The sequence below is a fragment of the Sciurus vulgaris genome (assembly GCF_902686455.1).
Source record: "Sciurus vulgaris genome assembly, chromosome: 5".
Lineage (NCBI taxonomy): Eukaryota > Metazoa > Chordata > Mammalia > Rodentia > Sciuridae > Sciurus > Sciurus vulgaris.
Genome location: NC_136465.1, coordinates 93554740 through 93582456, shown reverse-complemented (window position 1 = coordinate 93582456; position 27717 = coordinate 93554740). Strand labels below are relative to the sequence as shown.

General features: G+C 37.3%; 1 protein-coding gene across 4 annotated transcripts in view; it reads left to right on the top strand.

The window, feature by feature from the left end:
- Window positions 1–27717, top strand: part of LMNTD1 (lamin tail domain containing 1) — a 475302-nt gene that overhangs the window by 171164 nt on the left and 276421 nt on the right. For 3 of the 4 annotated variants that reach the window (XM_079139427.1, XM_079139422.1, XM_079139426.1), the window contains one exon: window positions 15879–16029. The exons of the other annotated variant lie outside the window; for it this stretch is intronic. The gene's annotated coding sequence lies outside the window, so the exon portion shown is untranslated. The remainder of the gene's footprint in view (window positions 1–15878; window positions 16030–27717) is intronic. 4 annotated transcript variants of the gene reach the window in all.

Sequence of the window (27717 nt, the reverse complement as noted above, 5' to 3'; positions counted from 1 at the left end):
CAAATGCCATGATTTTATCATTCTTTATGGCTGAGTAATATCCATATATATATATACCACAGATTCTTTATCCATGCATCAATTGAAGGACATCTAGGTTGGTTCCACAACCTGGCTATTGTGAATTGAGCAGCTATGAACATTGATATGGCTGTATCTCTGTAGTATGCTGATGTTAAGTCCTTTGGGTGTAGGCCAAGGAGTGGGATAGCTGGGTCAAATGGTGGTTCCATTCCAAGTTTTCTAAGTACTCTCCACACTGCTTTCCAGAGTGGCTACACTAATTTGCAGCCCCACCAGCAATGTATGAGTGTACCTTTCCCCACATCCTCGCCAACAACTATTGTTGCTTATTCTTGATAATCACCATTCTAATTGGGGTGAGATGGAATCTTAGGGTAGTTTTGATTTGCATTTCTCTTATTACTAAAGATGTTGAACATTTTTTCATATATCTGTTGATTGCTTGTAGATCTTCTTCTGTGATTTCTGTTCATTTCCTTAGCCCATTTGTTGATTGGGTTATTTGTATTCTTCATGTAAAGTTTTTGAGTTTTTATATATTCTGGAAATTAGTGCTTTATCTGAAGTATGAGTGGCAAAGATTTTCTCCCACACTGTAGGTTCTCTTTTCACATTGCTGATAGTATCCTTTACTGAGAGAAAGCTTTTTAGTTTGAATCAATCCCAGTTATTGATTCTTGCTTTGATTTCTTGTGCTATGGAAGTCTCATTAAGGAAGTCTGATCCTAAGTCGACATGTTGAAAATTTGAACCTACTTTTTCTTCTATAACATGAAGGGTCTCTGGTCTGATTCCAAGGTCCATGGTCAATTTTGAGTTGAGTTTTGTGCAGGGTGAGAATAGGGGTTTAGTTTCATTCTGCTGCATATGGATTTCCAGTTTTCCCAGCACCATTTGTTGAAGAGGCTATCTTTTCTCCATTGCATATTTTTGGCACCTTTGTCTAGTATGAGAAAATTGTATTTATTTGGGTTTGTGTCCATGTCCTCTATTCTGTACCATTGATCTACCTGTCTATTTTGGTACCAATACCATGCTGTTTTTGTTACTATTGTTTGTAGTATAGTTGATGTTCTGGTATTGTGATACCCCCTGTTTCATTCTTCCTGCTAAAGATTGCTTTAGCTATTCTGGGTTTCTTATTCTTCCAGATGAATTTCATGATTGCTTGCTCTATTTCTGTAAGGTATGTCATTTGGATTTTAATTGGAATTGCATTGAATCTGTATAGCACTTTTGGTAGTATGGCCATTTTGAAATATTAATTCTGCCTATCCAAGAACATGGGAGATCTTTCCATCTTCTAAGGTCTTCCTCAATTTCTTCTTCAGTGTTTTCTAGTTTTCATTGTAGAGATCTTTTACCTCTTTGGTTAGATTGATTCCCAAGGTTTTTTTTTTTTTTTTTGATGTTATGGCAAATGGAGTTGTTTCCCTCATTTCCGTTTAGATGTTTCATCGCTTGAGTATAAAAATGCTTTAGATTTATGTGTGTTGCTATTTTGCTCGATTCATTGATGAGGTCTAGAAGTTTTCTGGAGGAGTTTTTTGGATCCTCTAAATATAGAATCATGTCATCAGCAAATAGTGACATCTTAAGTTCCTCTTTTCCTATTCATATCCCTTTAGTTTCTTTAGTCTGCCTAATTGCTCTGGCTGGAGTTTCAAGGACAGTGTTGAATAGAAGTGGTGAAAGAGGACATCCTTGCTTTGTTCCTGTTTTTAAAGGAAATGCTTTCAGTTTTTCTCCATTAAGAATGATGTTGGCCATGGGCTTAGTGTAAATAGTCTTTACAATGTTCAGTTATGTTCCTACTATCCCTATTTTTTCTAGTGTTTTGAGCATGAAGGGGTGTTATATTTTGTCGAACGCTTTTTCTGTGTTAATTGAAATAACCATATGATTCTTATCCTTAAGTCTATTGATATAATGGATTATATTCATTGATTTACAGATGTTAAGCCATCCTTGCATTCTAGGGATGAACCCCACTTGATCATGGTGCACTATTTTCTTAATATGTTTTTGGATACGGTTTGCCAATATTTTGTTAAGGATCTATATTCATCAAGGATATTGGTCTAAAATTTTCTTTCCTTGATTTGTCTTTTCCTGGTTTGGGTATGAGGGTGATATTAGCTTCATAGAATGAGTTTGGTAGGGTACCCTCTTTTTCTATTTCCTGGAATACTTTAAGAAGTATTGGAATGAGTTCTTCTTTGAAGGTCTTGTAGAACTCGGCTAAGAATCCATCTGATCCTGGGCTTTTCTTGGATGGTAGCTTTTTAATGGCTTCTTCTATTTCTTGCTTGATATTGATCTGTTTAAATTGTGTATGTCCTCCTGGTTCAGTTTGGGAGGAGCATATGTCTCTAGAAATTTGTCAATGTCTTCGGTAGTTTCTGTTTTTTGGAATACAGATTTTCAAAGTAGCTTCTCATTATATTCTGTATCTCAGTGGTGTCTATCATGATATTTCCTTTTTCATCCCAAATTTTGGTAATTTGAGTTTTCTCTCTCCTTCTCTTTGTTAGATTGGCTAAGGGTTTGTCTATTTTGTTAACTTTTTCAAAGAACCAACTTTTTGTTCAGTTTTTTTAATTGTTTCTTTTGTTTCAATTTCATTGATTTCAGCTCTGATTTTTCTTTCTTTTTTTTTTTTTTTCTTTTTTTTTTGCGGTGCTGGGGATCGAACCCAGGGCTTTGTGCTTGCTACTGACTGAGCTATCTCCCCAGCCCTCAGCTCTGATTTTAATTATTTCCTGTCTTCTACTACTTTTGGTGTTATTCTGGTCTTCTTTTTCTAGGGCATTGGGCTATAATATTAGGTCATTTAGTTGTTGACTTTTCATTCTTTTCTGGAATGCACTCCTTGCAATAAATTTTCCTCTTAGCACTGCTTTCATAGTGTCCCAGAGATTTTGATATGTTGCATTGTCGTTCTCATTGATCTCTAAGAATTTTTTTTATCTCCTCCCTGATGTTTTCTGTTATCCATGTTTCATTCAGTAGCATATTATTTAGTCTCCAGGTGTTGAAGTAATTTCTGTTTTTTATTTTGTCATTGATTTCTACTCTCAATCCATTATGATCTGATAGAACACAAGGCAGTATCTCTATTTATTTGCATTTCCTAAGGGCTGCTTTGTGGCATAACATAGGTCTATTTTCAAGAAGGTTCCATGCTGCTGAGAAGAAAGTGAATCCGCTCGTTTATAGATGGAATATTTGGTATATGTTTATTAAGTCTAGGTTATTGATTGTGTTATTGAGTTCTATGGTTTCTTTGGTTGGTGTTTGTTTGGAAGATCTATCTAGTGGTGACAGCGGTGCGTTAAAGTCACCCAGAATTATTGCATTGTGGTCTATTTGATTCCTGAAATTGAGAAGGATTTGTTTGATGTACAGGGATGCACCATTGTTTGGGGCATAAATATTTACTATCGTTATGTCTTCTTCCTGATTTACAGTTCCCTCAAGCACTATGAAATGTCTGTCTTTATCCCTTCTGACTAACTTTGGCTTGAAGTCCACTTTATCTGGTATGAGAATGGAGACCCCTACTTTTTTACTGAGTCCATGTACGTGGTATGTTTTTTCCCATCCTTTCACCTTTAGTCCATGGATGTCTTTTTCTATGAGATGAGTCTCTTGCAGGCAGCATATTGTTGGATCTTTCTTTTTAATCCATTCTGCCAGTCTATGTCTTTTGATTGATGAGTTTAGGCCTTTAACGTTCAGGGTTATTATTGAGATATGATTTGTATTCCTAGTCATTTGGGCTTATTTTTGGTTTTTAAGTTGGCTTGGGTTCTCCTTTGAGTGGTTTTTCTCTAAGGTAGTTCCTCCCTTTGCTGACCTACATTGTTGTTTTTCATTTTCTCCTCATGGAATATTTCGTTGAGAACATTCTGTAGCGCAGACTTTCTATTTGTAAATTCTTTTAACTTTTGTTTATCATAGAAGGATTTTATTTCATCTTCAAATCTGAAGGTTAGTTTTGTGGGGTACAGGATTCTTGGTTGGCAACCATGTTCTTTCAGAGCTTGAAATATGTTGTTCCATGCCCTTCTAGCTTTAAGAGTCTGGGTTGAGAAGTCTGCTGCTATCCATATTGGTTTCCCCCTATATGTAATCTGATGCTTTTCTCTCATGGCCTTCAAAATCCTATCTTTATTTTGAATGTTAGACATTTTCATTATAATGCCTTGGTGAGGACCTGTTGTGATTTTGTACATTTGGTGTTCTATAAGGCTCTTTTATTTGATTTTCCATTTCATTCTTCAGGTTTGGGAAATTTTCTGATATTATTTCATTGAATAGGTTGTTCATTCCTTTGGTTTGTATCTCTGTGCCTTCCTCAATCCCAATAATTCTTAAATTTGGTCTTTTCATGATGTCCCATAGTTCTTGGAGATTCTGTTCATGATTTCTTACCATCTTCTCTGTTTGGGCAACTCTATTTTCAAGATTAAATATTTTGTCTTTATTGTCTGAGGTTCTGTCTTCCAAGTGTCTAGTCTTTTTGTGATGTTTTCCATTGAGTTTTTTATTTGGTTTATTGTTTCCTTCATTTCAAGGATTTTTTTTTTTTTTTTTTTTTTTTTTTTTTTTTTTGTGAGAATCTCTATGTCTTTGTTGAAATGATCTTTTGCTTCCTGCAATTGCTCTTTCAACTGCTTATTGGTATTATCATTCATTGCCTGCATTTGCTCTCTTATCTCATCCTTTGTTTTGCGAATCATCTTAATCATGTATAATCTGAAGTCCTTTTCTGACATTTCTTCTAACATACTGTTATTGGATTGTATTAATATAGAATCTAGATTTGTTTGGATCATTTTCTTCCCTTCTTTTTTCATGTTGCTCATGTATCTTCCCCTCTAGCATCGCAGATCTGGGGTATTGCAGATTTCCCCCTATAGGCTTATAGTGGCCGTATAGCTTTCCAAAACCTTTTCTTTATGTGGAGATCAATATTAGCAGTGCCCGATTCAGACACTATGCAATCCTAGACCAAATAGCTCCTATGAGGACAATAACAAAATTGTCATAATAAACAGAATGAGTTCAAATATTATCTTCAGTATAACAAACAGATTTGCAATAAGGTCTGCAGTTTTTAGTGGAGGACAAAGAGGATGCAGAGGGATGTAGGATGCAGCTGTTAATGGGATAAGTAAAGAATATACAGAATTTCTAGATAATAGAAAGGGTGAGAGTGTGATCAAAAGAAATTGGATGTTAGCATGCAAAAAGGGAGAAAGAGACTCTGAGGTAACAGGTAAACAAAAGGAGAAGAGAGGAAGAAAAGTAAAGAAATAAAAACTTAAAATTCATTAAGGAGAAGAAAGAAAATCTACACTATAACAGTCATATAGTATTCAAACCTCCCAGTGTTCAGTTGCCTGATGCATGAGAGGTACCTGACAATGAACTTCCAGTCTCCAACAGGAGTCTCAGGGTGGGATTTGCCCCACCTCAAAATCGGAGCTATGGCTTCCAGGATTATTCAAGTTGACTGCTCTGGCTTCCAAATGTGTTGGCAAATGGGGAGATGCAGCTTGGGGTGTGGACATGGTCAGCTGGAGGTCCTGGAGGCGGGGTGTGGTTGGTTAGGCAGGGATCCTGAAGTTCTGGTGTGTTTGGTGTGGTTGCAGGATCCTGGAGGCTGGGTGCAATTAGTCAGTGTGGGGTCCTGGTGATAGGATGCATTCAGTTGGTCTGGGGGTCCTGGCGGCAGGGAGCAGTCAGTCGATGCGAGGGCTCTGAAGGCAGTGAGTGATCAGTCGGGCTGAGGGATCTTGGAGAAGAGGCTCTGTCAGTCTGGCTGGGGGTCCTACGGGGCCTAGCTGCTGTCTCAAAATGGCGGCAGCCACGTGTAATCAAACCTGCAGGTACTGTAACAGTGAACTTCCAGGCAACAGCAGGCAGCTGGTGCTCCACTGGCGGTCTGCAATCATCCTGCTGGCAGCTGTCGGACAATCGGGAGGTGAACCTTGGGTGGTGGGTGATGGGTAGGTGAAAGGCAGGCAATGGACAGGCAAGAGTCAGGCAAATGGTGGATGATAGGCACCTGACAGTGAGCAGTCTGCACTCAAAAAAGGCGTTGATATGCTGGCAGACTGCAGGTGATCACAGGAGACAAATGGGGTAAACAGCAGGAGATCGATAAGCAGCAAAAACTGCCTCACCAAGAAACAGATATCCTCTGCTTGAAACCAGAGTTACGGAGTGACAAGGAACGCAGCCTCCCTCTAGGCCGCCATCTTGGATCCTTGTTTTATTTTTATTTAGAGTAGTTTGTCCCATTCTTAAAGTACTTAGTTACCTTTTCTTTTTTGATACTGGGGATTGAACACAGGGCTGCCACCCACTGAGCCACATCCCCAACCCTTTTTATTTTTTCATTTTGAGACAAGGTCTTCCTAAGTTTTCCAGGGCCTCAGGGCCTTACTAATTGCTGATTGGCTTTGAACTTATGATCCTCCTGCCTCAGTTTCCTGAGTCACTGAGATTACAAGTGTGCACCACCATGTCCAGCCTTAGTTACATAATTTTGACTATTCTGGGGAACTGCATTTCAAGTCATTTTGTTATTTTCTTTCTTAAATTCTTTCAATGCCCTATGTTTCTACTGTGGTTATTTAGTGTGTGTATCAGAGTTTCTATAAGATACATTAGCTTTTAAATAAATCTTTACACACAGAATCTACAAGAATAGCAGTTTTATCAATTTCTCTTAAAGATGAATACTTTTTTTCTACCCCCATTTCTCATCAAGTCCAGTGCTTGAAAATATTCTGAGATATACGTCTAGAGTTTGAAATCAGCTGCTGGATTCCCAAATGAAAATAGTTGCAGACAAAATGCAGCATGTTGTTGTAGAAAACTAGTGAGCTTTGGAGTTAAAAGTTACTAGACCAAGGTATTACTTTGGACTGTGAAATGCATACCCTTTCTGTTTCTCCTCAATTCCTTATTTAGAATTTCCTCTGGAAACCCTCTTTTCCAAGCCAACCAAGAACTTGGTATTGGATTCTTTGCTATTGCTAGTTTAACCCCCTCATTGTTTTGTAGATAATTACTTGTGTACAAACTTAAATATAATTGTTTGAACCTATGGCCTCTAGAATGCTAGGCAAGCACTTTACCACTGCAGGACATCCAGCCTTAAATATAAAAATTCTTCCTGCCAGTTGAAATCCTTTCACCTCCTTCTCAATGTTTCAACAATGACAACATGCCCATACTTCTCTGAGTTTTAATATTCTGCATCCTACATCCCATTCCATAGCTTAAAACATAAGTGAAAGAGGCACATGGTCTGGAAAAATGTCTGGGTAATGAATTCTGCAAACCCAAGTGGCTGTCAGTTTCACAGAGTCCATGTCCCAATTTTTTTAAAAAAGAAAAGAAGAAAGTACCCAAATCACAGTTACCTGTGGCAACATGGAAAAACCCATTGAGCATGCCACTGGCAAAACTCATCAGAGAGATGGCTTCTCAAATGTGGAAACACATAAAACAAAGCATTCTTTCTTTATGATAATGATTTGAATTTCTAATTCTCTGGGTCCTACAAGTTTTTTATGAAAATCATGTTCAGTTCCTCTAAGGGGCAAGAAAGAACCACTTCCTATTGCAAAACGTTATAGAATTATAACAGCAAAATTTTAAAGCCCTATAATTTGTTCCTTGGGTAGCATTATATTGTCCTCCTTTGGGTTACGTAATTCTGCCTTGGTCTTTTAAACACAGAAACATTTTACCCTTGACACAATTTGGAATTTGGAACTGCCTATGAAAACATGAATAACTTCATTTTTCCATTTGAAAAGTCCCTAAACACAAATTGATAAATTCTCAAAGAATTTCAGTGCAGAGTTTGCAGGCTAGCTTTTCGACTGCCAAGACCTATATTAAAAGTGTTTGAATTGCCAGAAAAAACACAGCTGTTAGTCTATATCTCAAGCAATCTGTATACTGTCTTTTAGGCTGAGGAGATTGCAAAATGGGCTGAGGTTAGACGCACATCTTGGAAGAGTCAAATGCTTTGCTTGCCCAGTGTAAAAAAGCTTTTTAGTCCCAAATAGTACCACTAACTCAGAATATCAGAAGTTTTGAATTACTGCTTTTTGAAAGTATTGCACCCACTCCCAAAAAAACAGAATGACAGGATCTACCAACCAAAAGTTTTTTCCCAACTTTCAATTCTACTCTTGATAAATGTTTTGTGTCTTTTTTTAGCTACTATTTAAAAGATCATGGTGGCCTCAAAACTGGCTACCGAGGCTTATTTCATGAAGGTATCAATGGAGAGGATCTCATGAGGTCAGAGTGACTGTGGGAGAGACTGTCTCTGACATTTCCATAAACTAAACTGAATTCTAGGCATGATCTTGAGCTTGGACAGCATGAGTTTCCCACCTGGCTACTATTTAGCTGTATCAATTGTGTCTTAATTTCTAGCCTGATAATGTGATAGAATAAAGTGAATCATTTTTTTTTTAACTGGACTTTTGTAATGATCTAAAATACAGGAAACTGCATAAATTAAAAAGAATTATATTTCTGAAAATGTGAAAATCATCTTTAGATTTTCTCAGTCTCCCTTTATTATTAAATTGTATCTTCATAATCTAACATCTTCAGGGGTTAATTTGGATTTTGAGGGACTGGCTGCTGTAGAGTTAAGATAAGCTTTGAATTATACATAATATCCTTTGCACAAAATTGAACTCCAGAGCTCCCTTCCCCACCCTGGCCACTGACCATTGTAACCTTCTAGTATCTTACGGTGTTTTCCTGAGAAACCATGTCCTACATCGTCTGGAATCTTAAAAAAACAAAAACAAAAACAAAACAAAGAAACTGGTCAGTCACACTCAACATTTACTGAGTTTATCTACTTTGTCAACCTTTTACATATAACAATTTACATATAACAATCTCAACAATTTCTATTTTGCAGGTGAAAAATAAGTCCAGAGAATTTAAGTAACTTGTACAGGTCACACAGTTAAACAATTGCATTTCAAGATATGAATCCATGTCCTTTATAACTAGGTACCAGTGATCAGTATGAGATACTTTAAGCCAACACATAGTGGGTGCATAGCACGATGGAAGTCTGATGCCTACTGACCCAAAGTGACCAGTGACATAATATAGCACAGTGAGTGCTCTCAAAAACCTACCTTGCACTTTCTCTCTGGGATACTTTGGGTGCTGATAATGCAAAAATTTGATCAGCAATGTATCAAAGTGCTATTTTCATTTCACAAATGAATCCAACCTTCAGTCAATATTAGTAATACCAAATATCAAAGATTTATTATTCCATATGTGTCAAGAGAATTATAGCCAACACCTAAACATATATATTTCCTGATTTAGATTTAATGATCTTCCTCCTAACTTCTTGCTCTCAGCTACTTTATTAAACATAATGAATGGCTTCTCTTAGGACCTATTTTTTTTTTTTTTCCTAGATGCATGTAACATTGAGACTCTATTCTGGCATTTGCAGCTGTGATTTTAATTGGATTCATGCCACTGTGATCCAAACCTCAGAGTCTCCCTGATGAAAATCATAAAACTGTTTAAGTAGAAAGAGACCTTAGAGACCAACTAGTTCCAAAGTCTCAAACTGACAGCTCCTAGGCTGACACTGGCCTCAAATATATGTTAATTGTACTCCCGCAGTAATGACCCAAGTTGAGGCCTTATAATTTTTTTAATTAGTTGCCAAAATTTTTAAGTGGGTGCATTTCAAATAAAAATTCTGTATGTTGGACCGCTCAAGAAAATTTGGAGTATTACAAGCCCTGAGCTTGTTCTCCTCATTCAGTCTCCAACTACCAGCTGAACGGAGTGGCAGGTGCTCCCTGAAGATGGGGCTGAGCTCCCTGAGGTGTCTGTCGCCTTCCTGGAATCACCTCATCGTCAGTAAGGGGGTCGGTAATCTGCTGACATTGATCATTGTGTTTATATTATTAATTTCTTACCGCCAAAGTAGGAAGCAAGAAGAATATGTTGACTTTGTCATATATGGGAAAATAAATATAATCTGAGAGGACTTTGTGTCTAAAAATAACACAGAGAACATTTCTTTGAGGAAATGAAGAATGTGCCTTTGCGTTCACATGCAAATGAATCATCTCAGCTTCACGTCCATTTATGTTATTTGCTTGCCCTGTAAGCATTTGAGAGTCACAATCTCTCTTTGAAGATCTTCTCTGAATAAAGATCAAAAGAGGTTAAATGGTTTCCCTGGGGTTTATATTTTTAGGTACAATTAGAGTGAAGATTTTCTCACCTTATATTATAATGCTGAGCATAACGAGTTGGAGATAGCATATACTGAATGAATTTGTGAGCTGAAATCTTTTTTAAAAATTATCTTAATGTTGGAAAATGATTTAAATAATAAAATAAGACACGATATTAAATAAATTTATATAAACTCAGAATGGACACAAATATCAGAGAGTCCGAGTATTGTTCTACCCAGACTTCAGAGTCCCCTGAGTCTTTCCTCTTAGAAGGTACATATCCAAGAGGTCTTTTACCATCTTTCATGTCTGTTAGGTGTTTGCATTTTGTCCCAATTGCTGTATAATTGTGGTAGAATGTATCTGAAATTAAAATGTTAAGCTTGAAAAATAGTTTTAAAAATAGTTTTAAGTCTCTCTCTCTCTCTCTCTCTCTCTCTCTCTCTCTCTCTCATACACACATATACACAAACTCAGAAAAATAGTTGGCCTACAAAATTTACTTTTAATAAATTCATATTTTCAAGATCATATTCTTTTCCTTCTGTTACTGGATTTATAAGACACAGATATCTCCTAGATTAAACTAAACGTTTCCTTTCTTCCCATAAACACTAATAGAGAGACTCAGAATAAATTTTAAATAAAGACATTGGGGCTGGGGCATAGCTCAGTGAAAGAGTATTGGCCCATCCTTCCCACTGCTTGGGTTCCACCCCCAGTGCCACAAAAGAATGAACTGAATAAATAAGTAAGGAAAGAAAAGAGAGGTCTGTGTTTCCACTCAATGCTTTTTAATAAATCACAGAGCCCATTCACTGAGGCAGAGTTACCTAGAGGTTGCATGTCCATTCCTTACCTTCTGAAACTACCCTCAATATGTCAACCTAGACACTTTTCCAAGTCCTCCAGACACAATTGTTCTACATCTTTAAGGGAGCTTAAGGATCTTCTAGAACAGGATTTCTAGGACTTAGTGTACGTTCTTGATTTTGTCGTTCCCAAATGTTTTATTGTCTTCTGTGATTACTATTATTTTCTTTCAGAGGAACAGATTCCATAATAACAACTGTACTGAAAAGTTACTCACTATCTTCATCATCAGGAAGTCACTTCCCATGTTTACTCTAGACACTGTATCAGTACATTTACAATCATTTTCTCTGCTTAATCAGATTAAACAGAAAACAGCTGATTACCATCCTCAATAGCTAGTGGTATTTTTCCTTTAAATATTCTTACCCTTTTTTTTCTGTAGTTTAATAATCTTGTAGTTTTTAAAGGTATTTCCAAGATAAGACCTGTGCAAGATCATAGTGATCCCAAAGGAGAGTACAAAAGGTGGTAGAGGATCCCAAGGTACATTAACCCAGGCTTTGTAGAAGCTGTTGTGTTCTCCTGAGCAAATATTACAGATTTGGCAAACTTCTGCTTCCCTGCCATGGAAACGGGCAAAGGCACTGATATTCTGTGATGAGTTGATTTATGTGTATGCATTTGCTCCTGAGGTAGCAGAACAGCAGCATATCATGGTAGGTAAGAGCACAGGAATAGGTCATCCACTCTTGCTTACATCCATCTTGCACTCTTTATTTAAATTTGATCAAATGACTTCTTTAAGTCTTGCTTTCTTCATCTGTACCAGGGATAATGACCCTACTAGTGCTTACTGTCTTAAGTCAGTTCCCCTGGAAATTAGACTCTGAGATGGGAATTTGCATGCAGGCGGTCATTGTAGATACCTTGTATCCACATCTGTGGGAGTGTAAAGAAAGGAGAATAGGGCAGAGAGAGGAGCTGAACTATAATGCCCACTCCCAAAGGCCTCAGCTGATCCCATGTAAAGCCTGAGAGATAAGAATGACCCTTAAGAGTTGCCCATCTTGAGACAAGTGGGCTGGACCATTAATCCTTTGTATCAGCCAATCAGGGAAGGAAGCATGACCTCGAGAGACAGCTGAGAGCAATTCCTGGAAAGTATCACAGCCAACACTGCTGGGATCCAGGAAAATAAGAGCCTCAGTTCTCTAGAGGAGCTCTGGACAGCACACAGACCCACTACGCCTGCCTTGGAGTATTGAATGAAATGATGCATAGCAGCATTTTATCCAGTGCTTGTACACAATTTGCTTGTACTGAGCATCTGCTATTTGAAGATGCTACAGGAGACACTGTTAGGAAAGTGCAAAAATAAATAATGAAGGACTCTGTCCTGAAGAGATTATTGTTAAATAGGAAATAAGTGAACTAGAGGCTACAGAAGGTCTAATGCTCCTTGTCCTTGCAAATGTCCTTTGTATCATTCTATGATTACCATTGAATTCCAAATGTTTTGTAGCTTTGGAAATAATAGATGTGTATTCCTGCTCTTATGTGTCTTATGATCTCATGGAGAGCCAGAAATATACGCAAGAAAGAACCTGATAAAAGCACGACATATGATTAAGTATGAAAATGTGTGGCAGGCCCCCTAACTAGTGACAGAAATGGTGTAGCAGTCGGGAGGCTACACCATTGATTTGACCTAGACATTGTTGGGTACGTGGACTTGGATAGGTGAGGGAAAGAGGGAACTCTAGACTAAAGAAGAGCACAAATGAAGGGTCTGCCTGTGCCTGTGGGAGATGAGTGAATCAGTTGGCAATAATGGGGATTTTTTAAATTGACACAATATTTGTACATATTTATGAGGTACAGTATGATAATTCAATACATGTACACAATGTGGAATGATCAAATAAGGACAGTTAACATTTCCATCTGCAATGGAGATTTTACTTTGACACACCTTACTAAATAGACCTCTACTAGTTGCTGGAACTGTGACAGATTGGGGAATTTATGACTAATCATAGTATTCTTTTGGATTTTTGAGTGACATGGATGAAACCCTGTAACAGAGATTGATCTAGTAGAATTGAATAAGATGAGCTGTAAAGGGAAGCCAGCATTTATGGAGTGCTTCCAAGGTGATCTCAGTGTCTTCTACTAAATTTAGTAACTAATCCAGGTGACAGATATGAAAGCTGAGATTAGAGGCTAGAATTGGACACCCAGACATCAGATGCTTTGTTAGGCAGCTTTAGCAGAAGATGATTTGCACAAAGGAAGAGGCATAGACTTTGGATCCAGCCTGATGAAGTAGAAGCTCCAGTTGTGCCAGTTACATGACCCTTAACCTTGGCCAAGCTTCATAACCTCCCATGCTTTTACTATCTGCAAAATGAAAAATAATCCCCACTTTACAAGGTTGAAAGGACAAAACAATAACTTGGTGAAATAAGTACTGAAGTTGCTTGGTAGTAATGATATGATTTTATTGAAATTATTATCACACCAATGTCTGGAACATTTTCCCTCCCTTACCTTTTATATTTTGCATTTGTCTCTAAGTGTCTCTTATTCACAGTGCTTATAAAAACATAGTTTTTAAGTTCCACTCTTCAGGTGTAATTGTAGAGTTTTACTGTCCTTTCTCTTAAGTGTGTCAGAAGGACACTGAGTTTAGCTTGGATCTTCTGTTGGGTAGACGTGCCATGATGAGAGATCACTGGTAGGAGGTGACACCTTTAAATTTCAAACCCAGACTAATTATTCTACCTTGAGAACTTTAATTACTTCAGAGATTAAAGTGACTTTTAAGATAATGTTTTTATTAGTACATTATATTTATACATGATAGTGGTGTTCATTTTTCTCATATATATATGGAATATAATTTCCTCCATTTCAGTCCCTAGTGCTTCTTTATTTCCCTCCTCTCCTCCCTCCTCTTCCCTCTACTCTGCTAGTCTTTCTTCTATTTATTTGTTTTTAAAAAATTTGGTGCTTTATAGATATACATAAAGGTGAAATTCACTGTAGTATATTCATATATGTGCATAATATAATTTGGTCAATTTCATTCCAGAGTTCCTTCCTTTTCCTATTGGTCCTCCCTCCCTCTCTACCTTCTTCTTCTACTCCACTGGGGGAGCCTGTGGAACCATCAACATCTCTGATGGAAAGTCACAACAGATGTCTTTGTTTAGACTGGTCCTTCTTTTCCACCTCTTTATTGCTATGCCCCAAAGAGAAAGTAGCATTCAGTGACCAGCAAAGACCTGCAGGTCAGGAGCTATGGGATTGAAATTGGTTAAAATGCAGTTAAGTTAGAAATTCAGTTCCTCAGCTGCAAATAACCACAGTTCAAATGTTAGTATTCACATATGACTAGTGGTTGCTGTGATGGGCAACACAGCTGGGACATTTGATGATCACAGAAAGTTCTTTTGGACAGCTCTACTCCTGAGTCAAAACTCCATGGATTCAAATTATATCTTTAACACTGACTGTCTGCCTGACTTGGAACAAGTAATTTTATCTTTCCTTACCTTGTTTTATCATCCATAAAACAAGATTGTTGGTACTGGTATCTTATTCCTCCTTGTACCTTAGCATCTGTTGTGGAAACTTAAGCACAGTTAGCATTTAGTAAGTACTTTTTTTCATCAGAGTTCAACTAAAGTGCTGATGAACTACTTATTATTTATTATTATTTTAGTGGGAATAGTAGGATTGAGATTTTTGTAATCTCAGTTTTATTAGACTATAAACAAGCAATAGATATATGATTAATGGGGAAAATAGGAATGGATGGAAAGAGCCAAAATGGATGGTCACTTCATGTGTCAGTAAAAAAGAGGGCAGGGAGAAAGGGAGGAGTGAGGAGAGGAACCTGAATTGATAAATCCTATGTGAGATAGAGCAAAGACAAATTTCCCCTACTTCAACATTTTACCATAGGCAGGTCCTAAAGCCCTGGATGTAATTATCTTGGCTGGAACTCCTGTGCTAGAGTAAACAGAAATCCAAGTGTGTCAACAAATTATTTAATGAAACAGAGTAGGTGGCAATGTGAAAGCAAAATTACAATGTGCAATAAGATAATGTGATTGAAAGCTTCATCTGTGATGGAATGGAGAGAGTAAGTCATAGAAGAAAAATGATACATTCCTGGGGACCTGACCACAGACTTGGTTGGCAAATGTGAAAAATGAAACAAGAAATAAGATTTGGAAGATGGAATTGTATCATCCAAGAAAACATTTATTTGGATCTACCCCTCAAGTTTAAACATAAATTTAAAAGCAACGGAGATTAAGGCATCATTTTAAATGAGCCAAGGGTCAGAAGGAGGGCTGAAAGCAGCATTTAAAAGGGTCTCAGGATTTGTGCCATCAGCATAAAAGTGGTAGTTACAATTAAAAACAGAAGTGAAATGACTGAGACGTATAGAAGCTAGAAATGAACAGATGGCCAAGGCATTCGGCTTGCTGGGGTGCGAAAGCTGGATATATTTTATATTTCATTCCAAGTTAACAAATATTAGGACATTAAAATGCATGAAACATGGTGTATAGCCCATCTTGCCATACTTCTATTACCAAGTTAGAAAGAATTAGACTGCACGGAATGGATGCAAATGCTTCAGCCTCAGCAAACGCTGAGTCAGGGGAGATCAGGAAGGTCAGCTGGATATCTGCTTTCTGAAGAGCAACATGCTCAATGGTAACCTAAGTCACCTTGTCTCCACAGCCCTAAGTGGTCACTCACTTTCAAAAAGACTATTAGATGACTGGATGACAATTTCATTAAAGGTGGCAGTAGCTCCCGGGGATGATTACACATGGAAGATGTTTTACTGGACTTCAGTTTGTCACTTACCCTAAGTAATCCTTACTACAAGGTAAGCTTGCTGTGATCAGTAGACTATTGATCATACCAGACTGTCATTAAGAGACCTATTTTTCAAACATTTCCTGTTAAGTCTGGAGCTTTCTGCATAGGCTGGCTGAGGCCACAAGGTTTTCATGGATTCATAAATGTATTGCTGAAGGAATAGCATATAACTAAAGTCAATGGCCTCTCCTGAACTTCCTTGTTTGATCTCAGCCAGTTTCTAGGGTTCTGAAACCAGATTGTGACTCTGATTCCTTAATGGAATACTTGTGAAGTACCTTTGTTCATGATTGTCAAATTCCAGGTTAACAGATTCTCTTCTCAGTCTTCAGAAATATGTAGCAACACATCTCTGAAAATGAGAAATTTCTGCCTCATCACTTATCTTCTCATTTTTAAAAATTTCTTTATTCATTTGTTCATTTAATCTATATATTTGACATCCTACTATGTGCTAGGTACTGATTCAGGAACGAGTAATAAAATGGTCTCTACACTTTTGTTTAAAATAGACCAACATTTTTGCGGCCTATTTATTAACCCAGACTTCTTTTGATAAGATCTCAATGTGGTGGAGAACATCCAATTGTAACATCTATGAAGGTTGCAACTTCACACATAGACATACCCAAGCGAATGTGTGCCATTCCCCTATATCTACCCCATTTCCTGCTCCAAGTTACATTCTGGAATGTTCCTGTGAACAATATCACTTTACTCTAAGGATGTGGGGTCACAAGAAAAAGAACTAGCTTCCTCTAGTACCACATGAAGATCTGGAAGGAACACCATCTTTGGACAAAGAGGATTCCTCTATATAAGATTGTGTATAGTCATATGTTAAATAATTTCATTGTTTTATATAGATGTGAATAAAGATATATTTATATGTAAACTAACTTTATATCTTATATATGTATAGTTTATCTATATACAAAAACAATTTTAGAAAATAACGTACATTTTAAAATATGTGTAAGGCAACCCTCACTGTAACCATGTGTGTTAATCAGCTTTCCTGTACTGTAATGAAATACCTGAAGTAATAAGCTTATAAGGGGACTGATTTATATTAGCTCACAGTTTTGGAGGTTTAAGTCCTTGGTCAGTTGGCCCACTGCTTTTAGGCCTGTGATAAGGCAGAACATCATGGCAGGGAGCGCATGGTAGATTGGACAAGGCTTCTCACTTGGTAGCTGGAACAAAAAGAGAGAAGGGTCTTGAATCCCAGCATTTCCATCAAGGGCACATCCCCAGTGACCTTCCCTTACCTTCTTCTAGAACCCACCTCCCAGGAGCACTACAGGCTAGTGACTAAGTCTTTAGCATATGGGTCTTTGGGGGTACAATTAAGATCCAAACCATAACAACATGAACTGAGGAAGTGGAGTTTGTGTGTGTGTGTGTGTGTGTGTGTGTGTGTGTGTGTGTGTTTGTGTGTGTTGGAATAAAGATGGGGTTTAGGAGAGGATGCAGAGACTATGAGAAGAAATATAGAGAGCAGAAACAGACTTTTTATGTCTGCTATCATAATTAGTTTTTCAGATCATGAACAGTACAGTGTTCATGATCAGTAGTGGTAGTAGCAGAAGGGAGAGTTTGGAAAGAAATGGTGATTGGAAGATGGATTAGGGGTAGGTGGTACCTTGAATATATTAACAGCGTGCTGTTAATTTAATATATAATTCTGTGCATTTGCATATAATATATTGATGTATATGCATACACACACAAATACACATAAATTATGTACTAATTGTAAATGGATAGAGAAATGTCCTCCACATTTCAAAAGTTCAGAAATCTACAATAATCTTTCTTTATATGATAGAGTCACCTTTTTTTATATACTATGTCTCAAAAGTAATTTAAAAATATATCTGTATAAAGTTTCCTACAAAGACTGAGTATAAAACTGATGAAATATGTATATCATTTACAGTCATACCCAACTGTTGATTACATGATTTTTTAAAGTCAATAACTATTTCAATATTCATCTAAAATATTCTGATTGAAAGAGGAGATAAACAAATCTACTATTAGAAGATGAAAGGAATATGTATATGTAAAATAAAAAGAGAGTACTTCAGAGAATTACATAAATGCTTGATGAAAAATTATGTAAATGTCATTTTTTTAGAAACTTAGATGTAAAAAAGTTCCAAAAGTGGCATATTATTATGTCATAAATATGTAACATTCTAAAAGTAATGCTGAAGGCATAAAGCATTTCTCTTTAGGATAAACACTGTTTAATGAAAATAGAAAACATTTTCAAAGTGCCCTGATTGCTGAGTGTTTGCATCAGCTACAACTGTTCCAGTCAAAAATAAACACAGATATTTAGGTAGAGACAGGAATCGAAGTCTGCTTTTTTTTTTTTTCCTCCCAGAATAGAGTTTAAGTATTAGATCTTTCAGTTATAGAGATAATTTTAAAGGCTAAAAAAAACAAAACCTACAAGTTGAAAAATAAAGTATATTTTCAGGACATTTTACAAATATAAATTCTGTTCACTAGCTCTGCTGTCCGTCTCCTTCTCTTAATTGTGGCCTCCCAGTATTGGCTAGAACAGAGAACGGAGACCCTGTAGGGGCATGAAAGAGACAGAGGGCTCCAGGGTGTTGTGTACCTACAAGTGCTAGGAACTTGAGATGAATTTCATAAAAGATAAATGGCTAATATTGAGTGCTTACTATGTGCCAAGCATTGTGAAACATGGTTTTCATTCACTTTTAAAATCTAATCCTTCCGAAACCCTATAAGAGGTTATAATTATTATCCTCGTGTTGCAATTGAAGAAACCAAGATTTAGTGTGATTTATGTTGGCTTGCCTAAGGTCAAGGAGGTAGAGCATGGCAGAGCAGGACTGGAACTTGGGAAGCTACACCTGTAACCATTACTTTGGACAGCCAACCATATTAAAGTCCGCTGTGACTCTGTATGATTAATTTTATCTCAGGAAGTCAGAGAGCTGTAAAATAACCAGCCCAAGGTTATTTTGCAGATTAAGTGTCAGAGCAGGATTTAAACCGAGTCTGTCTGACTTCAAAGCCACTCTGCTCAGCGCTTTGCAGCTATTCATCTGAGATGTTGCCAGAGACTGCACATACTGGTACCTGCAGTTTGGTGGGCTCTTGGCATCTGGTCAAGATCCTCACAGGGTGCAGATGCAGTGGTGGGGGACCAGAGGAAGAGATGACCCCTACCTAGGGGTCCACAAACCTGTCCAACTGTAAGTCAGGATCTCTTAACTTTGTGTCATGGTGAGACATCAAGGGCCCCATCCTATACGATACAGATCTGACACCAGTATCTCCAAATGAGTTAAAATGTGTAGACAACCATAAACACGAATGGTAGATTAAAGAGAAAAAGTCGAACTAGATGCTTTAATAATAATGAGACTATAATATAAACACTGGTATTTCTAGGAATTAAACGCACATTAAGAAATACATCTGAATGGCCATAATCTAATACACAACTAAAACGTTTGACTAATGGTTAGAGTCAGATTTTTAAATCAAAGTGGTATTATATGGAGAGTAACCAGAAATCAATCACAACCATGGATACTCATCAAAATAAACCTTATTCTTTAAAATGACACAGAGAATAAGGTCACATATACTGTATTATTAAACAAAGGGGCTCTTCTGCTTCAATACCAATTAATACGGATCTGAAGAATTTTTTCAAAGTGACATCTGTGTACTTAAAATGCATGTGCGTGTTTCACAACTGCTTAAATGTGGGCATGCTGACAATGCAAATAAAAACTTCAGAATCATTGGAAATGTACTCCCCCAAATACATCATTTTTAGTGAGTACACAGGCCTTTTGAACTTGACCAAAACAGGTGCTTCATGCAAAGAAAACTACTGAGACCAAATCTTGGAATTATAAAATAACTGTTAAAAAAATTCTGGATAGAAGGAGTGCTATAAAAGGATAGAATCTGATAAGACAGAAGACCTTTCAGTGTTGCTAAGGAATTCTTATGGTGGATTTTCCCATTTAATTCAATAGCCAGTAAATAAAGCAATAAATTTGGACATGCTGCATCACTAGGAAATCTTTTCTTCTGCTAAAAGAAGTCCTAATAGGAAGCAGAAGTCAGATGGGAGCTTTGATAGTGTTCTGCTCCTGGGGGCCCATTCTTCAGTGGTGAGCTTCCCCAAGAGCCCCTTGGCTGATCAACTTCTCAGCCTCTGAGTTCTGCCTCAGCTGGCTGACATTATGTGACCAGACACAGAGCAGACCTGTCCTACTCCACTAGCCAGGCTCACCCTCGCTTCCCAGATGGGAAGGAACTCCAGGAGTATAAATGAAGGCCCAGTGTGACATGGGGACTTCTGGCATGCCCTTCTTTTTTCCTTCCATCTTTTGATTCCTTTAGGCCTAAAGAACTAGAAAGTATCCCTGAAAGAAACATCTTTCATGCTAGGAAACACTTAATTCAAGAAAAGAAATTGTTTTCACTAAGGAGTGAGTATCATTTAGATTATTTTCAGGCTACTTTATTCTAGCAAAGGCAATTCCCACAAAATACTTGACACATTAAGTGGCAAAAATAAATCATACAAATAAATACATAAATAAAATAACATGTCTAAAGGGTACATTAAACCCAGTGTACCCATTATGCACCAACTTATTCTCTGTACATTACTCTGCTATTAACATTGCTGCCTAGTGAACTGTTACAGCTGGAGTCTGAATCCTGGACCAAGAATTTTGTTTTTATCTTCTCCCTATAAATTTCTCTGTATTAAAAAATATATTTGTATACATATATAAATATTATATGTACACACACATAAAGTTGGTTCTGTATTTAATATATATGCACATATATATGTATAAGCATACACACACACACACATATGTGTGTTTTTATATATATATGTAAAAAGTTGGGTTAGCCCTGTGGAGTTGCCTGTTTGAGAATTTCATGATGCATAAAATATTAAAGGGTATCTCTTATAAGTGATTTAGTTAACTCTGTAAATGTTTGTTCTCTAACAGAAGAAATGCCTGGTGAACTTCAAGGGACATTCTTAAAGGATGAATTCACTACTAAATTTACTTCTTTATTCATTACCTACATGTGACTATCAGGCATGTCTCCCTTTCAAAGCTCACCGTGTAATATCCCTTGGTTGGTAACACAAATAAGATGCCTATTTCCTAGGGGGGAAAGTCTTAACAGCTGAAGTCCCAGGAAAGAACGATGTGAAACAATGTGTTTTCAGGAAAAATAAAAAAATAAACCAGAGGAACTGTTTCTAGTGAAGGTGATTCTTTGATCCCCTGGGAGAGCTCCCCAGACCAACAGGGTGAGATCAGTTTTGGAGAGAGGTAGCTTGGGATATTGAGCCAGGAACTGGGAGACTTGCTTCTTGCCCTGAATTATTTTCCTGCAGCCCTCAGGTTCCAGTTTCCTCATTTATTAACAAGGAAGGAGAGGGCATCATGCTGCTTGCCAGCCTAAAATCCCCTAGTATCAGGTTGCACTTGAAATATCATGAGGATCTAGGTAAAATGTACTGTTTGTATTAATTGAAAATACCTCTCAGGTCTTCACATAAATGTTTGGAAATTCTCTGTGTGCGCACAAATGTGTTGGTATTTCTCTGCTTATTTCTAAATAACTATGAATTAAAGAGTGTCAATACATGTTTGGTTGCAAGAAGGAGAACATACGTAGAGGATAGTTGGGGACATGTTCTGTTTTAGGCACAAAGTCAGTTTTTCTACCTACTTAAAAATCCTAAATGGAGTATTATATTTCCAAGGCACTAATAGTCACGCAGGATTGTATAAAATATTCCTGAATTTTATCCAAATAGAGATCTTATTTGAAATTAGTAAGAGTATACTTTATACAATTTTACAATATTTTTTTTCTTTTGAATCAAGCAATTGCAATCCAATTTTCCTATTCACTTCACTTTTCGAGATCCACTAAGGGTAGATCCACTAAGGGTAGATCTCAGAAAAAGTGAAGTGAATAGGAGAATTGGATTACAATTCTGAGTTGATAACAGTGGAGATTAGAGAAATAAATAGGATAGCTTCTGACCTCTGGGACCTAGGAATTGGCAAGTATAGGATTATACTTAGAGGCTTAGAGATTTTAGACAGTCAAAAAACTACCTATATCACCTATTTCCATATTATGTCTCTTTTGTTTACAGTTCTCATTCTTCAATTACCTTATGTCAAAGAGGGGAAAATAAATCCTTTGTTAGTGCGTGTTTATAGGGAAATGCTTTATTAAAAGAGGAAAAATTTGGGGGGTGGAAGGTGAAGGCTGTAGTCACCTTTCGTTTGGTGATGGGGTTGGATTGATAAAGTGCACACTCTGTCCATTTTGAAGCACAACCTGCCCTCCTCCTTAAGCATCACTCACCTGGCCACTTGCATGGGCGGGGAGGATTGCTACCTGCTCCTCCAGTGACTGCAATGTGAGTCCTGCCATGCGTTCAAAGACTAGGGGATATGAGAAATATCAAAGGGCAGAAGGTCTGGGAAACTGTGATACTGGACAGAAGTCATTTTCTATGCCCTTGGAGTGTGACTGTAGACTCCCTAATCTAGGATTTTCCTGCATCAGAAATTTGGTAGCTACAACCTGCAACCTTTAGCTATTGGAGACTGGCTACAATATACAGAGTATAATATATGGGAATCACATAGTTGAGCGAGGGGCTTGGTTATGGTTTAGATCTGGAATGTTCCCCCAGAGGTCATGTGTTGGTGGCTTGGCCTCCAATGTGACCATGATCACAGGTGGAGCTTTTGGGAAATCATTGGATCATGAGGCCTTTGACCTCATCAGAAGATTCATTCATTGATAGCTGAATGGGCTATTGGGAAGTGGGACTTGGTTAAATGGAGTGGGGTCCTTGGAAGAATGTCCTTAGGGACTATATCTTGTCTCTGGCTCCTGACCTCTTTATGTCCTCTCTTTCTCTGCTTCCCAGCTGCCATGAATAGCTTTTCTCTGTTATGCCTTTCCTCCATGATGTTCTGCCTCACCTTAGGCCCAAAGCAAGGGAGTCAGTCATCATGAAACTGAAACTTCTGAAGTCATGAGCCAAAAATAAATCTTTTCTCTCTAAAGTGTTTTTGTTATGTGTTTTTGTCACAGTGGTGAAAAACTGACTAAAGAGGTTTGTTCCACTGTTCTTTGGTGACACTATTCTTTGGTGTGTTGACTTCAGAGATTAACTTGGAAAGGATAGGAGATAAGTTAGAAAGTGGGGAAATTCCTGATGTTTAGGACTTATATGGAGGTTGAATTGGGCATCCTGAGGTATTCACTAACAAAGACAAACCAGAATATCTTGCCAAATGTTGGAATGTGGGAAATCAAGTAGCCCCTGATGATTTGTGTTGTCCTATTTCTGTGATTCTTATATTAACTAACTCTCTTACTTTTTAAAATGTCTTTTCTAAAGGAAACTCCCAGACAAATTAGGATAGCACTACTTTTCCTGAATTCTGTTCCATGCAAAATGAGCTCTTGGAGATTGTAGTGATAGCAGAATTAAAGGAGGGCCATAACAAAACAAGTTTGGAGAATGCTAGAGGTTAGACCCTAGACTCCTCCACTCGGGATTTGTCATGCATATTACCAGTGCGTTTTGACAGTTGATAGTAAAGAAATTTGCTTAAAGTATTTTTTAACCCAGTGTTTCACAGATACATTTATTCCAAATGCAGTATCTCTAATTATTCCATAAAATTGGTGGTTCAAAGTCTATAGCTTAAGGAATGTTCCATGATGAAAAGAACATGACTTCTGAACCAACTTGGGTGGCAAGTCTGGCAAAGCCACTGATTAATTGCTTGGGCTTGAACAAATTCTTCACTGTTCAGGGTTTCAATATCCTCATCTGAATAAGGGGAACTACTTGCCCATGCAGACTCCAACAAGTATTAAAACAATTCTTGTAAAGTGGTTTAACTTGGTGGCTAGACAACTGCAAGTCCAGCTAATGGTGACCATTTCTACTACTCACTAGTATCAGGATTTCTTTTAACTTTGGCACCTAATCCTTCCTCTTGCAGTTTAAGTCCACTTCCACATGCCTGCCTTTGACAGAAACAGGAAACAGTGCCATTAATCAGGAAATTGACTTAACTTCGATTAGGTGATTTGGCAAAACAGCTGAGTCTTTGTCTCCGTGTCTTTGCTCATGGGACACAAGGCCTCAGCTGCTGTGATCCCCAACCTCTAATTTCAGGAAGGAGCCTGTCTTTAATTCCCTCTTCCTAGACAGGCCAGAGCTGAGGGCATAGTATTATGAAGGAAGTACTAAGCAGGGTGCTGAAGTTCAATAACATTCACTCAAACAGCATCTCCCTTCGTTTTTCTGAGTGTGCATGACATTTTGTTTGAAACACAGTTATGGGATTAAAATGATAGGATTGTGTACAAGGTAACGCCTCCCTTTACATCCATGGAACTTATTATCCATATTCAGTCTTTTAAATATTTGTTGTCTGAATGTAAAGATGGTCCTTCTGGCTCATTTACGATCTGGGTCTCTGAGTTTCAGTCTCAGAAATTTGGCTAATATCTCTAGTCCTTATAAGAGCAGAATTCTGATGGAGAACACCTAGTTCAGTACATTTTTTTCTACAATGGATTTCTTTACAGAATATGACTTCTTCCTGAAATGATGTGAGAATTAAAAGGAAAGATGCATTACCATGGTAATGTCATCAGGAGAATGCCTCAAAGTGGATGCCTAATATACTGAGGGACTTTCTGTGTTCAAGAGTTGATGTGCAGATTGAAAAATGCTCTGTGATGACCACTCAGCTATTGTGATAGATAACACTCTCCTCTTACCCTGCCAAGGGCATGTTCTTTTGGGAAAGCTTGGTGATTAAGGGCACAGACAAAGCTGAGTTCATGTGGCCTTGGGCAAGTTGCCTTATTTGATCCTCAGATCCCTATCTGTGGTAGGGGATAAAGACTCCAGGGGCATCCTTAAAAGTAAATGTGAAAATAAATTGCATAGACAGTGCTTGGAACATTGAAAGTGCCCAATGGAACTCAGCTGTCATCATATCTTTTCAAGTTTATTCTAATGAGTAATCAGATGGTTATCATTGTTATATCTGTGTAACGTTATATTGTGAAATGATTAATACAAAGAAGGCTTCATTTCTACCAGGAATTTGTGGTCTTCTCTAAATGTAATGTAGGCATGAGTCACTTCATGTAAACACAGGGAGGAGAATGATTCCTTTAATGGGCTCACTGAATCTTCACACTACCAAGACATTCAGAAAATTATCCAACAAATTTACATCAGATAGAAGTGTAGTCTATAATAGTATACATAGAAGGTGTTCATTTCATCTTGGGTATTCTGTCTAAAGTTGGCCTCCACCACTATTACACACAGCAGCTACTATTATTCCTTAGCCCTTATTCATTTCTTTCATTATAGGACCAATTTATATTTGTTTTATTTATTATCCATTTATCAGTTTTCTACTTCTGGAATGAAGTTCCATGATGACAGTGAATGCGTCTTATTGACCTCCACTCTGATAGGGAGTCCACTAATGGCTAAGAGAATGAATTTGTCACTTTTTCAAAGGCTCTTCTCTTTTTCTGCTGCTTCTTTCCTTACCACCTCAGCCCCCAATCTGCTGATGACTCAGTAGAAAAAGGTTAATTGATAGGCAGAGGTTAAATACTCTTTTTGCTTTGCTGTGAAGATAATTTTCTTAAAATTTTGTAACTTTTCTTTCCTTTAAATATGTGTGTATAGGAAAGATTGAGATGGTGGGGAAGAGTTCACATATTTTTTCTCTAAAAATGAAAGGGATGGAATATTTGTAAGAAATATGAAAATTAAAAATTTTTGGAGGCAGATCCAGTGTTTGGAAGCAAATTTCTTCTCCAAGAATCATTTGATTGAGTGCCAGAGACTCATTTCATGTAAGGTGAACCTAGGAAAAAGGCATACAAAAAGATGGATAGATCTGTTATGGACCCCCATGAAGATTTCTCCTGAGCAAGTTGTTTCAAGAAAACCCCTGTCTTCTAATTGACTGAATAACTTAGCTATGAATTTTTGAATTCTTGTTTTTTAATATCAAAAGCAATAATGTGTATACTCAGTGTGGAATCCTCCTGCTGATGATATTTTTGTAGCATTTCTTCCTACCATTTGGAAAATGAGGTTGGTCACTTTCTAGAGAGAGGTTAATTTTTCTTGGGTGACTTGAACCCATTTGTTGATTCATTCACTAACCACTTACTGGAGGCCCAATCACTGTTGGTAGTGAGATGAATCTTTATAGATGAATTTACCACTGTTTGCTGCCATTTTATGTCTCTCAGCTCCTTATAAAGATGTGATTTAAACTTAGGTGAGTTTAATATTTATTTTCTCTGTTTTGACATACTTCCTAACCTTTTTATTCTCTTATTATTTCACCAGATGTGGTCCATCTCTTCACACTTCCATATGCCTCGTGATTTAACCAGTTTCTTAAATGTTTCCTGTCCCTCAAGGAATTGTATTTTTAATATTACTTTCCAAAAAAGACCTTGTCTCCAGAAGACTTTTAGATTCAGCCTACCTGGTACAGTTCCAGGACATTTTTCTGTGAGTGCTAGAGCACTTCTGTGCAGGTTCATTGGAGGACATCTCTCCAAACCATCAACATCAAACCATTTGCCTGGGCTGGTCATTCATCCAACTTTCAGTGATATTTATGAAGGTCAGAAGATAGTCACTAAATGTTTCATGATATTTCCTTAGTTATTTCCTTCATTATATCATGGAGTCTACTTACCACTCTCACTACCATTTCAGGGTATAAGTATCAGATATATACTTTTTGATTTTTTGTTACATATATGGGTCAAAACTACTCATTACAAAATAAGTAGTGGAAAGAACAGCCACAGCAAAGTAAACAATATGTGTTTTAGAACTTAACTCAGGACAATAGAGTACCATTTGGCACAGGGTCTTTGTATATATGTGCTATTACTCTTTAGCCAGGAGCACATGAACAGTGGAGTATGTTGCGTAGATGTCTGGCTCAGAAGGCACCACCTACAATATGAGGCAAAGGTGGGGTAAATGATACATATACTTACACATATACATACATACAAACATGCATGCATTTATAAGTGCATATATGTATAATATGTAGAGAAATGTGAGTCAACACTGTGTGAGACATTATCAAATTGGATCTGTATGCATTATACTAAATATGAATCTGATAAAAATACTTAAATGAATGCCCAACAAATTATAATTTGGTTTAGATAGTACACTTAGTGTTTCATTTCATTCTGTAATACGGTTAGTTATATTGTATTTACAATTTGTAACAGAAAGAAAACAGAAATCTGAATTCATTGTCCAAGGGTTTCCATTGGATCCTGTTGCCTCGCAGTATTCAGAGAATACTCAGATGTTTGGATGATAAAACAATTATTTATAATTTTAATTTACTTTTCTATGTTGTTAGCCACAAATCATCTATGTGCCACCTTCTTAGTGTCATGTGCTTGCTTTTAATTAAATCCTAAGGAAGCAGAACCAGCAAAGTGTATTACCATTATTATTCATGGTACACTGTTGGCTAAGGCTTTTATGATAAATGTGGAGCACAGAATTATACAGTGTGAA